Here is a 13,189-nt window from a genome sequence, read left to right as displayed (position 1 = left end):
GCCAGCTGCAAACAGCAGACCCTGGGGACTGGTTAATGTGTAACATCTTGAAAAACCAGAAAGTCAGGGAAAGGTCAGAAAAACAACATGTGTCTTGTGACTTGGCAACATTCCACAAATGGCTGTATAAAATAAAGCAGAGCATGCCGTTTGGGTTGGCCGCCATGTTTGTCCTGTCTTGTGTTGTCTTGTGTGTTCATTCCTTTGTTTAGGAAACACGCGGGCCCCGACATTTGGCACAGCGAGCAGGTTCCGTGGCTCCTTGAGAGCAAGGAACTGGAGGGGGAGCACCCCGGGTAAGTAAATAAAGAAGGGGGACCCATGGGAAAATTATGGGGAATTCCACCTCTCTGGCCTCTGAATACTTGCGGTTACTCCAGGGACTGTTAATGTCTATAGGAGTAGAAGTAAAAGAGAAGACTTTGAAGAGATTGTTTGCCCATGTTGAACAACATTTTTATTGGTTTCAATATCAAACTAAAGTACAGCTAAATCGAAAGGAATGGTTACAGGTAGTCAAAGTCCTGCATTGAGCTCATCAGCGAGGGCAAATGATGCCTCTGACTTTGTGGACTTTGTGTAGTTCCATTACTCAGGCATTAGAATTACTTGAAACTGACTCAGAACATGGCGATACTGCCACAGGAGGTGAGGCATCTGAAGCTTTAGAGAGGAATGATCTCGAAGAGGAACATATTTACACCCTGGTTGCTGAAGATAAGGAGTTGGAAGAAGAGCTAATGCCTCCTTCATCTGAAGGAAATTCTGACTTGCAGTGCATTGTAGATATGTTACAACAGTTGTTAAAATTACAAGGTGCTGCTGCTCCTGTTTCTCCTATCTCTCCGCCACAAGCCTTTCCTGTCACTTTCCCTTCTGCTCCTTTGGAGGAAGATTTCCCCTTGCCGCCACCTCCAAATTCTTTGCCTATGTCGGGTCAGGTTTTCTCTGTGCCCTTTCCTCCTGTAGGAGAAAAGAAGGAATCGAAGGTAAAAGATGATTTTGAAGAATTAGATTTGTTCCCAATAACACAAGCCGCTTTTGGCCCCAATGCTCAGTTTCCAAACGGTGGCCATAATGTGACTTTTACAGCACTACAATTTGAATTTCTAAAGGAAATGAAAGCTGCAATTTCCATTTATGACCTCAGTCATCGTTTGTTCTCAGCCTTCTCGATTCCTTCTCTTCAGAACATATGATGATTCCTATTGATTGGGAGACGTTAGGAAAGACTGTCCTTGACCATTCTCAATGACTTCAATTGAAAATTTGGTGGTAGGAGGAAGCAAGAGTACAAGCTAGAAAAAATGCTACCCGTAATCCCCAGGACCTACTGAAGAACAACTTATGGGTTCTGGACAATATGCCACTCTTAATGCTCAAGCTGGCCTAGACAACACTGCTATCGTTCAGATTAAAACTTTGTTTATGAAAGCCTGGACTAAAGTTGAGATAGCAGGCAAAACTTCTTTATCATTTGTAAAAATCCTGCAAGGAGCTAATGAGCCATATCCAGATTTTTTAGCTCATCTTCAAGATGCTGTATTAAAGACTGTAGGTGTGGGACCTGATTTTAAAATTCTTCTGGATATGCTGGCCTTTGAAAACGCTAATCCTGAGTGTCAAAAGTTATTAAGACCTTTAAAAGCCAGTGGAGCCAATTTAGATGAGTATATTCAGGCTTGTGCGGGCATGGGAGGAGCTATTTACAATGCTCAACTGTTTGCTGGAGCACTTTCTAAGGCCTTAAAGAGTAATTCTAAACAAGGTGTATGTTTTCAGTGCAGGAAGCCTGGCCTTTTTAAGAAAGAATGCTGGAAAAAACTGGGCTTCCTGACCACAAAAGAGAAAAAATTACCTTCTGGGGAGTGCAAACTATGTGGAAAAGGTCAACATTGGACAAATGAATGTTGTTCAAAAACTGATAAAAGTGGAATTTATTGTCACCCCTCCCAAGAAATGGGAACCGGGACCCACAGGCTTGGGGCCCCAACAATTACAATGCAGGCCTACCACAATACACAGTGAGCGATGGCTTACAACATCAAGGAATGACTTCAAGTCATCCTTAATGGTATCACCCCCACCCCCGTTTCTCAGCTTTATGCTGCCACTAAGCAGAGTGCTGCTGCTGACTTGGGTATTACTCAAACTTATACTCTGTCTCCTAATGGAGGAATATATAAGTTAACTACTGGAGTATGTGGCCCTTTGCCAAAGGGACATGTAGGATTTTTGTTAGGTCGAAGCAGCAGCACTATGCGAGGGTTAATGGTGGTTCCAGGAGTCATTGATCCTGATTTTACTGATGAAATCCTTATTATGGTACAGGTCTCACAATTTATGCACCTAGAGGCAGGGGAACGTTTTGCACAATTGCTTTTATTGCCTTTTTTTCCTTTTCTGTCTAGAGATGTGTCTCCTCAAGGAGGTTTCAGTAGTACTACGAAAACTGTTTTCTGGGAAACTTTAGTTTCCGATCAAAAACCTTTATGTTCATTGCAAATTAATGGGATACTTTTTGAGGGATTAGTCAACACAAGAGCAGATGTATCCATTATTTGCTTGGCTCAATGGTCTGCTCATTGGAAAAAGAAACAAGTATCGGTTACTCTATCCGGCCTAGGTCCTGCTTCTGTAGTCTACCAAAGTGTTGAGCCCCTGAGCTGTGTATGACCTGAAGGACAACAGGGAAAAGTATTATTTTATATTGTTCCCATTAATATTAACCTTTGGGGCTGTAAACTTTTACAACAATTTGGTGCCTTGCTAGGCATTCCTCGTATTTCTCTAGCTGTCAAAAATATGATGTTCAAAATGGGCTACAATCTTTTAAACTCTTAGCCACTGTCCACAAACCTCAAGCTTTAAAATTGAAGTGGAAAACTACAACTCCTGTTTGGGTGGAACAGTGGCCATTGTCTAAAGAAAAATTTGAGGATTTAAAAATTTTAGTTAAGGAACAATTGGCCGAGGGGCATATTGAAACAAGTACTTCTGCATGGAATTCCCCTGTGTTTGTTATTAAAAAGAAAAGTGGAAAATGGCATTTATTAGCTGATCTTAGAGCTGTAAATGCTTGTATTCAACCTATGGGGACTTTACAACCTGGACTTCCTAATCCAGCCCTTATTCCACAAAACTGGAAATTAATGGTCATAGATCTTAAAGACTGTTTTTTAATATTCCATTACAACCCCAAGATTGTGAAAAATTTGATTTTACTGTTTACTGAACAGCCTACTCAAAGATACCAATGGAAAGTTCTCCCTCAAGGTATGCTTAATAGTCCTACTCTTTGTCAAGAATTTGTGCATAGAGCCTTAAATCCTGTTAGATGTCAATTTCCTACTGTATTGATATATCATTACATGGATGATATTTTATTAGCAACTCCGGATGGAGCCCTGCAAAGTCAAGTTTTTCAAGCTTTGCAACAGCAATTAACGCAATATAATTTGCAAATTTCTCCTGAGAAAATACAAACTCAATTTCCTATTCAATATTTAGGATATCTTGTAGCGGAAAAGCATATTCGGCCACAAAAGGTTCAAATTCGAAGAGATCAACTTTTGACCCTTAATGATTTTCAAAAATTGCTAGGAGACATAAATTGGCTTTGCCCCATCTTAGGCATACCTACTTCAACAAAATCACATTTGGCAAATGGATGTAACTTATGTCTCTTCTTTTGGTCGTTTAAAGTATGTTCATCATACAATTGATACGTGGTCCCATTTCCAATGGGCTACACCATTACCCTCTGAAAAGGCTGATTCTGTTATTACTCATTTACTCATTTGTTTTGTGGTTATAGGAGTTCCTGCTGAATTAAAAACTAATAATACCCCTGCTTATCGCTCTCGTAAATTCGCTGCCTTCCTTTCTTTATACCATATTCATCATTTCACTAGTATCCCATTTAACAGTCAAGGCCAAGCAATTATTTAAAGAGCCAATGCTACTTTAAAATTACAACTTTTAAAACAAACAGGGGGATATGGGCGAGACTCCCCAAAACATCAAATTCTGAAAGCCCTTTTTACTTTAAATTTTCTCAACCATTGGCGCCAATTACAGCAGTCAGCAGCAGTGAAACATTTTCAACAGCCTTTAGAAAAGTCACAAAACAGTAATCTGTGGGTGTATTATCCTTCATTACGAGGACAATATTTAAAAGAAAAAGTTTTACAATGGGACCGAGGCTATGCTTTTGTCCATACAGGTGCCAGAGACGAGTGGTTTCCATCTCAATGGTTGAAACAGTGCCATGGTGAAGAGAAGCCAATCCGAGGAGTTCCTCAAGGAATTTCAGGAGCTGAATCTGAGCGTTCAAAGAACATTCACCTTCGGGACTCGAGGTGCGGAGCCTCCAACATGGGGTCAACTGAAAAAGCTTACTCAGGAAGCTGAAGGGGTTGTTCAACAAGCCGGGCAGCCCAAAACCCCACTGATTTTATTTTTGGCTATGCTGGCTGTAGTGAATTGCCAGGTAACAGCTGGAGAATTCTCATACTGGGCTTATATTCCCTTTCCACCCTTATATCAAGGTGTGGCCTGAGGAGACAAAGAAGTTCCAGTATTTACTAATGATACTGTTTGGATGCCATCAGCTTTTTTAAACCAGGATCCTGAATTAGACACTGGCACAGTAAATAATTCATATCAATTTGGGGTTGAAAGGTTACCTATATGTCTGGGGAGTAGTCCACATTGTCTGCATCCTTCTCATGAGGCTTGAGCTGTTCGCTATAACCATAGTCATATATCTGCTTTTACTATGATTATTGTGGCTCAAAGTTTCAAGTATAATCATACTGCTATACTTAATGAAACTCTGCCAAGTACTTTATCTTTATGCCCTACACCTGATGTGTCTGGAGATGTTTCCCAACTAGAGTGGACTAGGTGTAGAGGCAGTGGGTCACGATTATTTTTAGAAGTAAAATGGAAAAGTCGTAGATACCTTGTTACTGATTGGAGTGCACATAGAGATTTCCAAACTAAATTTAGTCACGTCAACCTGCGCTGGCATAAGGGTAATCACAACATTGCTGCAGATGGCAATGAAACTATTATTTGGCATGATGGTGGCTTATCACCCCCTATGCCACATTTGGCTAATACCTCACAAATACAGAGTCATATTTGGAAGTTGCTAGCTGCAGGTAAACCAATGTCCACTTTCACGGGAAACATGTCCTTGAATTGTACTACTAACATTTCTAACCCTTTCCATATATCTTTGCATCAAAATAGTTCTAGATATGTAATTGCTTGTGTGAGAAAACCTTACTTATTGTTAACAGGAATTTCTAAATAGGATAATAATCCGGGAATAGTTAACTGTACAAACAATTGCACATTCTTAAGTTGTATAAATAATACTTGGTGGAATAATAATTGGAATGAGTCTCATTCCGATTTATATATACTAAGGGCCAGAAAAGAAACCTGGCTACCTGTGAACTTAACACATGCCTGGAGTGAATCTGCTGGGGTTACTCAGATTTACAAAGTAATGCAAGATCTTGTCCACTGCAGCTGGAGAGTAGTTGAGGTCGTCATAGCAGCGGTGGTAGGACTTGTAGCAATTGCTTCCACTACCCCCGTTGCTGGATTAGCTCTACACCAGAGTATACAAAATGCAGAATTTGTACAACAATGGCATGAACAATCACATTTGTTGTGGCAACAACAACGAGACATAGATGCTCATCTGACTGAACGAGTGGATAATCTGGAGCAAGTGGTTTCTTGGTTGGGGGATCAGCTAACAGTGTTAAACATGCGAGCTTTGTTAAAATGTGATTGGAATACTACCTAATTTTGTATTACTCCTGTTCCTTTTAACAGCACTGTACATAATTGGACTGAGATAAAGAGACTTTTAATTGGCCATAATAATCTTTCCTTAGAAATACAAGAATTAACACAAAACATTTCTGAAACATTTCGCAATCAGTTACCGTTGCTGACCGGAGCAGATTTGATGACTGGTATTGCACAAAGCTTGACGTCTTTAAACCCTATGAGCCCTGTAAAAACTTTACTGACTTCTGTTTCTAGTAATGTATTGATTGTTGTTCTTGCCTTTGTCATTTTCACAGTCTGCTGGAGATGGTGCCAAAGGGCAAACACCGAATCCCAGTGAGCTCAACATGTGATGATGGTTTTGAAAGAAATTTAAACTTGTAAATAAAGAAAGGGGAAATGTAGAGGACTACATGCTCACAAACGAGATGTTCCAGATAAGTCCTGCTCTTGCAAACAAAACAGGACGTTCCTTCCCCACAAACAGAGAGGACAAAGGAGCCAGCTGCAAACTGCAGACGCTAGGGACTGGTTAATGTGTAAACATCTTGAAAAACCAGGAAGTCAGGGAAAGGTCAGAAGAACAACATGTGTCTTGTGACTTGGCAACATTCCACAAACCACTGTATAAAATAAAGCAGAGAGTGCCGTTTGGGGCAGCCGCCATGTTTGTCCTGTCTTGTGTTGTCTTGTGTGTTCATTCCTTTGTTTAGGAAACACGCAGGTCCCGACACAAGAATAAACCTGTCTCAGTGCTCCATTGCTTCTCTTGCATGGACGGCCTGGTCACCCTCTTCTGGCCAAGTCTATGCCCCTTCCACCCTATCCCAGCCTGCTCAAAAGGGCCCTGCCTACCAGAGCAAGGTGCTCCTTCTCCAAGTCTCTATCACTCTCACTCTGTAGCTACCTCACCCTCTCTCTTGTGGGTTTGCCCCTCTGCCTCGCACTCCTTCTGTCGCCTTCCATCTGTCTCTCTATCTCTCTCTCTTTCTCTGTTCCTCTCTCTTTCTCTGCCTCTCTGTCTGTCTCTTTCCCTCTCCCCCTCCCCTGTCTCTCTCAACCGCTGTCTTTCTCCATCCCTCAGTTTCAATCTCTCCATCATCTCTTCCTTGCTTTCCTTCAAGATGTTCCCATGTGCATGCGTGTGTGTGTGGGTGTGTGTGTCTGTGTGTGTTTATGCACGTGTGTGGATTCCCGTGTGTGAGTTCCCAGGTCTGTCTGTGTGTGCAGCTGTGGATTTTCTCCTGGTGGTAGTGGGGTGTGGCTGGGTTTCTCTCAGCAACTCTCACCGGAGATCAGACTGCCGGCTATAGTGCAAGCCTGGGGAAAAGCAGGGCCATCCCCAACCCCCAACCCCCCATGGCCTCTTGCCCACTGTCTGGGTCTTGGTCAGGACAAGCGACTGTGGTGGGGGCATTGTGAGAAAAAAGCCACGTGCCTGGACCGGCTGTTCGCCCTTGGCCATCCCTGATAGCTCTGTGTGTGTGGAGAAAGAGGGGGCCTCGCAGGAGTTCTTGAGTGGCCTGGGATCCAAAAGAATATCTCCACAACAGGGCTGAGGATGGGTTGGGTTCCCAGGATTCTGGGCCGTGGGCCCTGACGCCTCAGAGCACTCCCTGTTCTGAGTGGGCCTGATGTGGTGGAAACTTGGAATCTCGGGAGCCGGGGGAAGGTCACGGGGGAGCGGGCTCCTGATTCGAGCCTGGTGGCCCCAGGCTGGCAGTGTCAGCTGGAAGCCAGCAGGCTTAGCTGCACTGGGCTCTTGGGGCAGCGAGGCTCCTCTGCCAGTGTCTACGGCCATATGACCCTGAATGCGCACGATCTTGTCTGATCTCAGAAGCTAAGCAGGATCTGGCCTGGTTAGTACTTGGATGGGAGACCACCTGGGAATACTGGGTACTGTAGGCTTTTTTGCTTTCTTTCTTGTCTTTCTTTTCCACCTTCCTTTCCTCCCTTCTCTCCTTTTTTGTTTTCCTTCTTTCTTTCCATCTTACTTTCTTTTCTTTCTTTCTTTCTCCTTTCTTTCCTTCTTTCTTTCCTTCCTTCTTTCTTTTCTTTCTTTCTCTCTCTCTTTCCTTCTTTCTCTCTCTCTCTCTCTCTTTCTTTCTTTCTCTCTTTTCTTCTTTTTCTTCCAAACAGAGTTTCTCTCTGTCACCCAGGCTGGACTGTCATGGTGCGATCTCAGCTGTCAGCACCACCTCCTGGGTTCAAGCCATGCTCCTGCCTCAGCCTTCCGGGCAGCTGGGACTACACGCTCCTGCCACCACGCCCGGCTCATGTTTTGTAGTTTTACTAGAGATGGGGTTTCACTGTGCAAGCCAGGCTGGTCTGGATCTCCTGACCTCTTGATTCACATGCCTCGGCCTCCCAAAGTGCTGGGATTACATTCATGATCCACTGCACATGGCCTGCAGTAGGTTTTTATGGCTTTCCCCCTCCCTCCCTTCCCCCTTCTATCGTCGTGCTTCCCAACCTCCCCTGACTCTGCTCCCCCTTTATCGTGCCCCTACACACCTGATGCAACTGGGGAACTCCTTCTGGGGGTGCACCACCAAAGCACCACCAGGCAGCAGCATTCCACTGCTCCTGCCTAGCCCCCACCCTGCCAGGAGCCTGGCTCCAGGCTGGGAGGGAGGGGGCTGGACCCCAAAAGCACAGGCCAGGGTGTTAACATTGTGAGAAAAATGCCAGGCACAGCTGGACTGCCTTTTTGCTCTTGGCCAGCCTTGATGGCTCTGGCTGGGTGTGGCAAAAACGGGCTTTGCAGGAGCTCCTGAACCACCAGGGATCCAAAAGAATACCTCCACAACAGGGCGGAGGAGCCGACGAGGTCCCAGGATAGTGGGCCATGGGCCCTGACCCCTCGGAGCACTCCCTGTTCCGAGCGGGCCCAACGTGGTGGAGACCTGGGAGCTTGGGAGCGAGGGAAGCCCACAGGTGAGCGGCTCGGGTGTCCCGATCCAAGCCCGGCGTCCCGGGGGCTGGCGGTGCCAGCTGGAAGATGGCAGACATGGCTGGCCCGGGCTCTTGGGTCAGCCAGGCACCTCTGCTGGCGTCTATGGCCATACCAACCTGAACGCGCCTGAACTCATCTAATCGTGGAAGGTAAGCAGGGTTGGGCCTGGTTAGTACTTGAATGGGAGGCCGCCTGGGAATAACGGTTTCTGTAGTCTTCTTTGCTTTCTTTCTTGTCTGTCTTTCTTTTCTACCTGCCTTTCTTCCCTTCTCTCTCTCTTCTTTCTTTCTTTCTTTTTTCTTTCTCTTTCTTCCTTCCTTCAATTCTGTCTTTTTTCTCTCTTTCTATCTGTCTTTCTTTTCTTTCCCTCTTTCTTTCTTTCTTCTTTCTTTCTTTCTTTTCTTTCTTTCTTTCCATCTTTCTCTCTTTTCTTTCTCTCTCTTTTTCTTTCTTTTGCCCTTCCTTCCTTCCTTCCTTTCTTTCTTTCTTTCTTTCTTTCCTTCTTTCTTTCTTTCTTTTTCTTCCAGATGGAGTCTCCCTCTGTCACCCAGGCTGGAGGGCAGTGGCACAACCGGCCCTGATGGCTCTGGGTGGGTGGGGCAAGAGGGGCCTCACAAAAGCTTATGAGCCACCATGGATCTAAAAGAATACCTCTTAGACAGGACGGAGGACCGGACGGGCTCCCAGGATCATAGGCCCTGGGCACTGGTGTCTCGGACCACTCCCTGTTCCATGCAGGCCCGACATAGTGGAAACTCAGGAGCTTGGGATCTGGGGGAAGGCCTCGGGCAAGCGGCTCTGGGTTCTGGATCCAAACCCAGCAACCCTGGGCTGGTGGTGCCAGTTGGAAGCCAGTGGGCATGGCTCGGCCAGCCTCTTGGGGCAGTCAGGGTCCTCTGCTGCCGTCTACAGTCATACCACCCTGAACAGGCCCGAACTCTCTCTTCTTTCTTTCTTTCCTTTTTCTTTCTTTCTTTTCCTTCTTTATCTCTATCCTTATTGTTTCATTCTTTCTTTCCTTCTTTCCTTCTCTTCTTTCTTTCTCTTTCTTTCTTTCTTTCTTTATTTCTTTGTTTCTCTTCCAGATGGAGTCTCACTATGTCACCCAGGCTGGAATGCATTGGCATGATCTCAGCTCACTGCAAGCGCCGCCTCCTGGGTTCATGCCATCCACCTGCCCCAGCCTCATGAGCAGCTGGGACTACAGGTGCCCGCCAGCACGCCTGGCTCATGTTTTGTAACTTTAGCAGAGACGGGATTTCACCATGTTAGCCAGGGTGGTCTGGATCTCCTGACCTCGTGATCCACCAGCCTTGGCCTCTGAAAGTGCTGGAATTACAGGCATGATCCACTGCACATGGCCTGCTATAGGCTTTTTTGGCTTTCCCCCTCCCACCCTTCTCCCTACTGTCACCATGCTTCCCAACCTTCCCTGACTCTGCTCCCCCTTTATCGCCCACCTACACCACCACAGCAGCCGGGGACCTCCTCCTGGGGGTCTGCCAACCAAACACCACAGGGCAGCAGCCTCCCACTGCTTCTGCCTTGCTGCCACCCAGCCAGGAGTCCAGCTCAAGCCTGGTAGGGCAGGGGGCCGGACCCCAAAAGTACAGGTGCAGGTTCCATGGCATTCACGGAGCCTTCCCAGTTCCAGAATCCCCAGGTGATTGAACCCTCTCATTGGACGCCCCCACAACCTTCCAAACCAGGGGAAGGGGCAGGTAGGGGCAGCGGGTGCCACACACTCCATTGCCACCAACATTGTGTAAAATGCAGTCCGGAGGACACACCAGAGAACCAGGCCTCATTCCATTCCCCTTGGGCACGCCCGGTACCATGGCTCCCACCAATTGGCAGGCACCCTCAGCAAATCAAGGGGCCCACTGCACTGCACCAAGAGCACAGGGAGGTACCAAGAAAGGAAGGAGACTATGAAACCCACCTCCACAGCAAGTAATTAATCCAAGAAAAAACCCGTCTCAGCACTCCATTGCTTCTCTCACATAGAAGGCCTGGCCACCCTATTCTGGCCCAGCCCAAGCCCCCTCCACCCTATCCCGGCTGGCTCAAGAGGGCCTGGCCTAACGGAGCAGGGCACTCTCTCTCCAAGGCTCTATCACTCTCACCCTCTAGCTCCCTCCACCTCTCTCTTCTGGGTGTGCCCCTGCACCTCGCGCTACTTCTGTCACCTTCCCTTTGTCTCTGTGTCTTTCTCTCTTTCTCTGTCCCTCTCTCTTTCTCTGAACGTCGGTCTGTCTCTTTCCCTCTCCCCCTCCCCTGTCTCTCTCACTCACTATCTCTCTCCCTCCCTCTGTTTCAATCTCTCCATACATCTTCCATGCTCTTCTTCAAGCCGTTTGTGTGTGTGTGCATGTGTGTGTGTGCCTCAGCCCCTCTCACTGGGGATCAGACTGCTGCCTCTTGTGCCAGGCAGGGCAAAGCAGGGCCTTCCTCCAAGCCCCAACAGCCCACGCCCTCTTGCCCACCAGCTGGATCTTGGTCAGGACAAGCTACCATGGTAGGGGTGTTGTGAGAAAAAGCCCACGTGTGGCTGGGCTGGCTGTTCACATCTGGCCATCCCTGAGGGCTCTGGGTGGATGGGGCAAGAGGGGGCCTCATAAGAGCTCCTGAGTGGCCAGAAATCCAAAAGAATAACTCCAAGACGGGGTGGAGAACCGGACAGGGTCCCAGGATCATGTGTGTCTATGGTCACACAACCCTGAATGTGCCCAATCTCGTCTGATCTCAGAAGCTAAGCAGGGTCATGCCTGGTTAGTATTTGGATGGGAGACCACCTAGGAATACCAGGTGCTGTAGACCTTTTTGCTTTCTTTCTTGTGTTTCTTTCTATTCTACCTTCCTTTCTTCCATTCTCTCTCTCTCTATTCTTTCTTTCCTTCTTTCTTTCTTTGTTTCTTCTTTCTCTTTCACTCTTTTTTCTTTCTTCCCTTCTTTTTTATTATTTCTCTGTTTCTTTCTTTCTTCTTTCTTTCTTCCTTTTCTTTCTTTCTCTCTTTCTTTCTTTTCTTTTTTCTTCCTTTCTTTCTTTCTTTTCCTTCTCTTTTTTCTTTCTTCTTTCTTTCCTTCTTTCTTTTCTTTCTTTCTCTCTCTTTTTTCTTTCTTTCTTTCTTTCTCTCTCTCTTTCTTTCTTTTTCTTCCAGATGGAGTGTCGCTCTGTGACCCAGGCTGGAATGCAGTGGCATGATCTCAGCTCACTAAAAGTTCGGCCTACTGGGTTCACGCCATTCTCCTGCCTCTGCCTCCCAAGCACATGGGACTATAGTCGCCTGTCACCACGCCCAGCTCATGTTTTGCAGTTTTAGTAGAGATGGGGTTTCACTGTATTAGCCAAGCTGGCCTAGATCTCCTTAAGTCATGATCCAACTGCCTCGGTATCCCAAAGTACTGGCATTACAGGCTTGATCCACTGCACCCAACCTACTGTAGGCTTTTGTGGCATCCCCCTCCCTCCCTTCCCCCTACTGTCGCCATGCTTCCCAACCTCCCATGACTCTGCTCCCCATTTATCACGCACCTACAAACCCGCTGCAGCAGGGGATCTCCTGCTGGGGGTCCACTACAAAAGCACCACTGGCTAGAGCATCCCACTGCTTTCACCTCGCCTTGACATGATGGAGTCACTCCCAGGGTGTGAACCTGGGAGGCGAGATTGCACCACTGCACTCCACCCTGGGAGATTGAATGAGACTCCATCTGGAAGAAAAGGAAGGAAGGAAAGAAAGAAAGAAAGAAAGAAAGAAAGAAAGAAGGAAAGAAAGAAAGAAAGAAAGAAAGAAAGAAAGAAAGAAAGAAAGAAAGAAAGAAAGAAAAGAAAAGAAAAGAAAAGAAAAAAGAGAGAGAGAGATAGGAAGAAAAGGAGAATTAAGAAAGAAGAAAGAAAGAAATAGAGAATGAAAGAAAAGAGGAAAGAAAGAAAGAGAAAAAGAAATAAAACAGAAATAAGAAAAGAAGGAAAGAAAGCAAGAGAGAAATAAAGAAAAGAAAGAGAGAAAGAAAGAAAAGAAAGGACAGAAACAAAGAAAGAAAGAGAGACAGAAAGAATATAAAACAAAAAAGAATGAAAGAAAGAAAGAGAGAAAGAAAAGAAAAAAGAAGGAAAGACAGAAAGAGAGAGAGAAAGAAAGAAAGAAAAGAAAGGAAGAAGGAAGGAAAGAAGTAAGAAAGAAAGAAGGAAAGAAAGAGAGAAAGAAAGAAAGAAAGAAAAGAAAGCAAGAGAGAAAGAGAGAGAAGGAAAGAAAGGCAGGTAGAAAAGAAAGAAAGACAAGAAAGAAAACAAAAATCTCTTCAGCACCCAGTATTCCCAGGAGGTCTCCCACCCAAGTACTAACCAGGCCCCACACTGCTTAGCTTCCAACATCAGATGAGATCGGGCAGGTTCAGGGCAGTATGCCCATAGAT

General features: G+C 45.8%; 3 pseudogenes; 2 read left to right on the top strand and 1 right to left on the bottom strand.

Annotated features, from left to right (window-relative positions):
- The first annotated feature begins 7,603 nt into the window (after window positions 1-7,603).
- On the top strand, window positions 7,604-7,722 carry LOC144338834 (5S ribosomal RNA; annotated as a pseudogene).
- A 3,749-nt stretch (window positions 7,723-11,471) lies between these two features.
- On the top strand, window positions 11,472-11,590 carry LOC144338837 (5S ribosomal RNA; annotated as a pseudogene).
- Window positions 11,591-13,070: 1,480 nt separating this feature from the next.
- Window positions 13,071-13,189, bottom strand: LOC144338862 (5S ribosomal RNA; annotated as a pseudogene).

The sequence above is a fragment of the Macaca mulatta genome, chromosome 1, assembly GCF_049350105.2.
Source record: "Macaca mulatta isolate MMU2019108-1 chromosome 1, T2T-MMU8v2.0, whole genome shotgun sequence".
NCBI classification, from domain to species: domain Eukaryota; kingdom Metazoa; phylum Chordata; class Mammalia; order Primates; family Cercopithecidae; genus Macaca; species Macaca mulatta.
The sequence above is the reverse complement of the archived record's forward strand: the minus strand, read 5'-3'. Positions and strand labels throughout refer to the sequence as shown.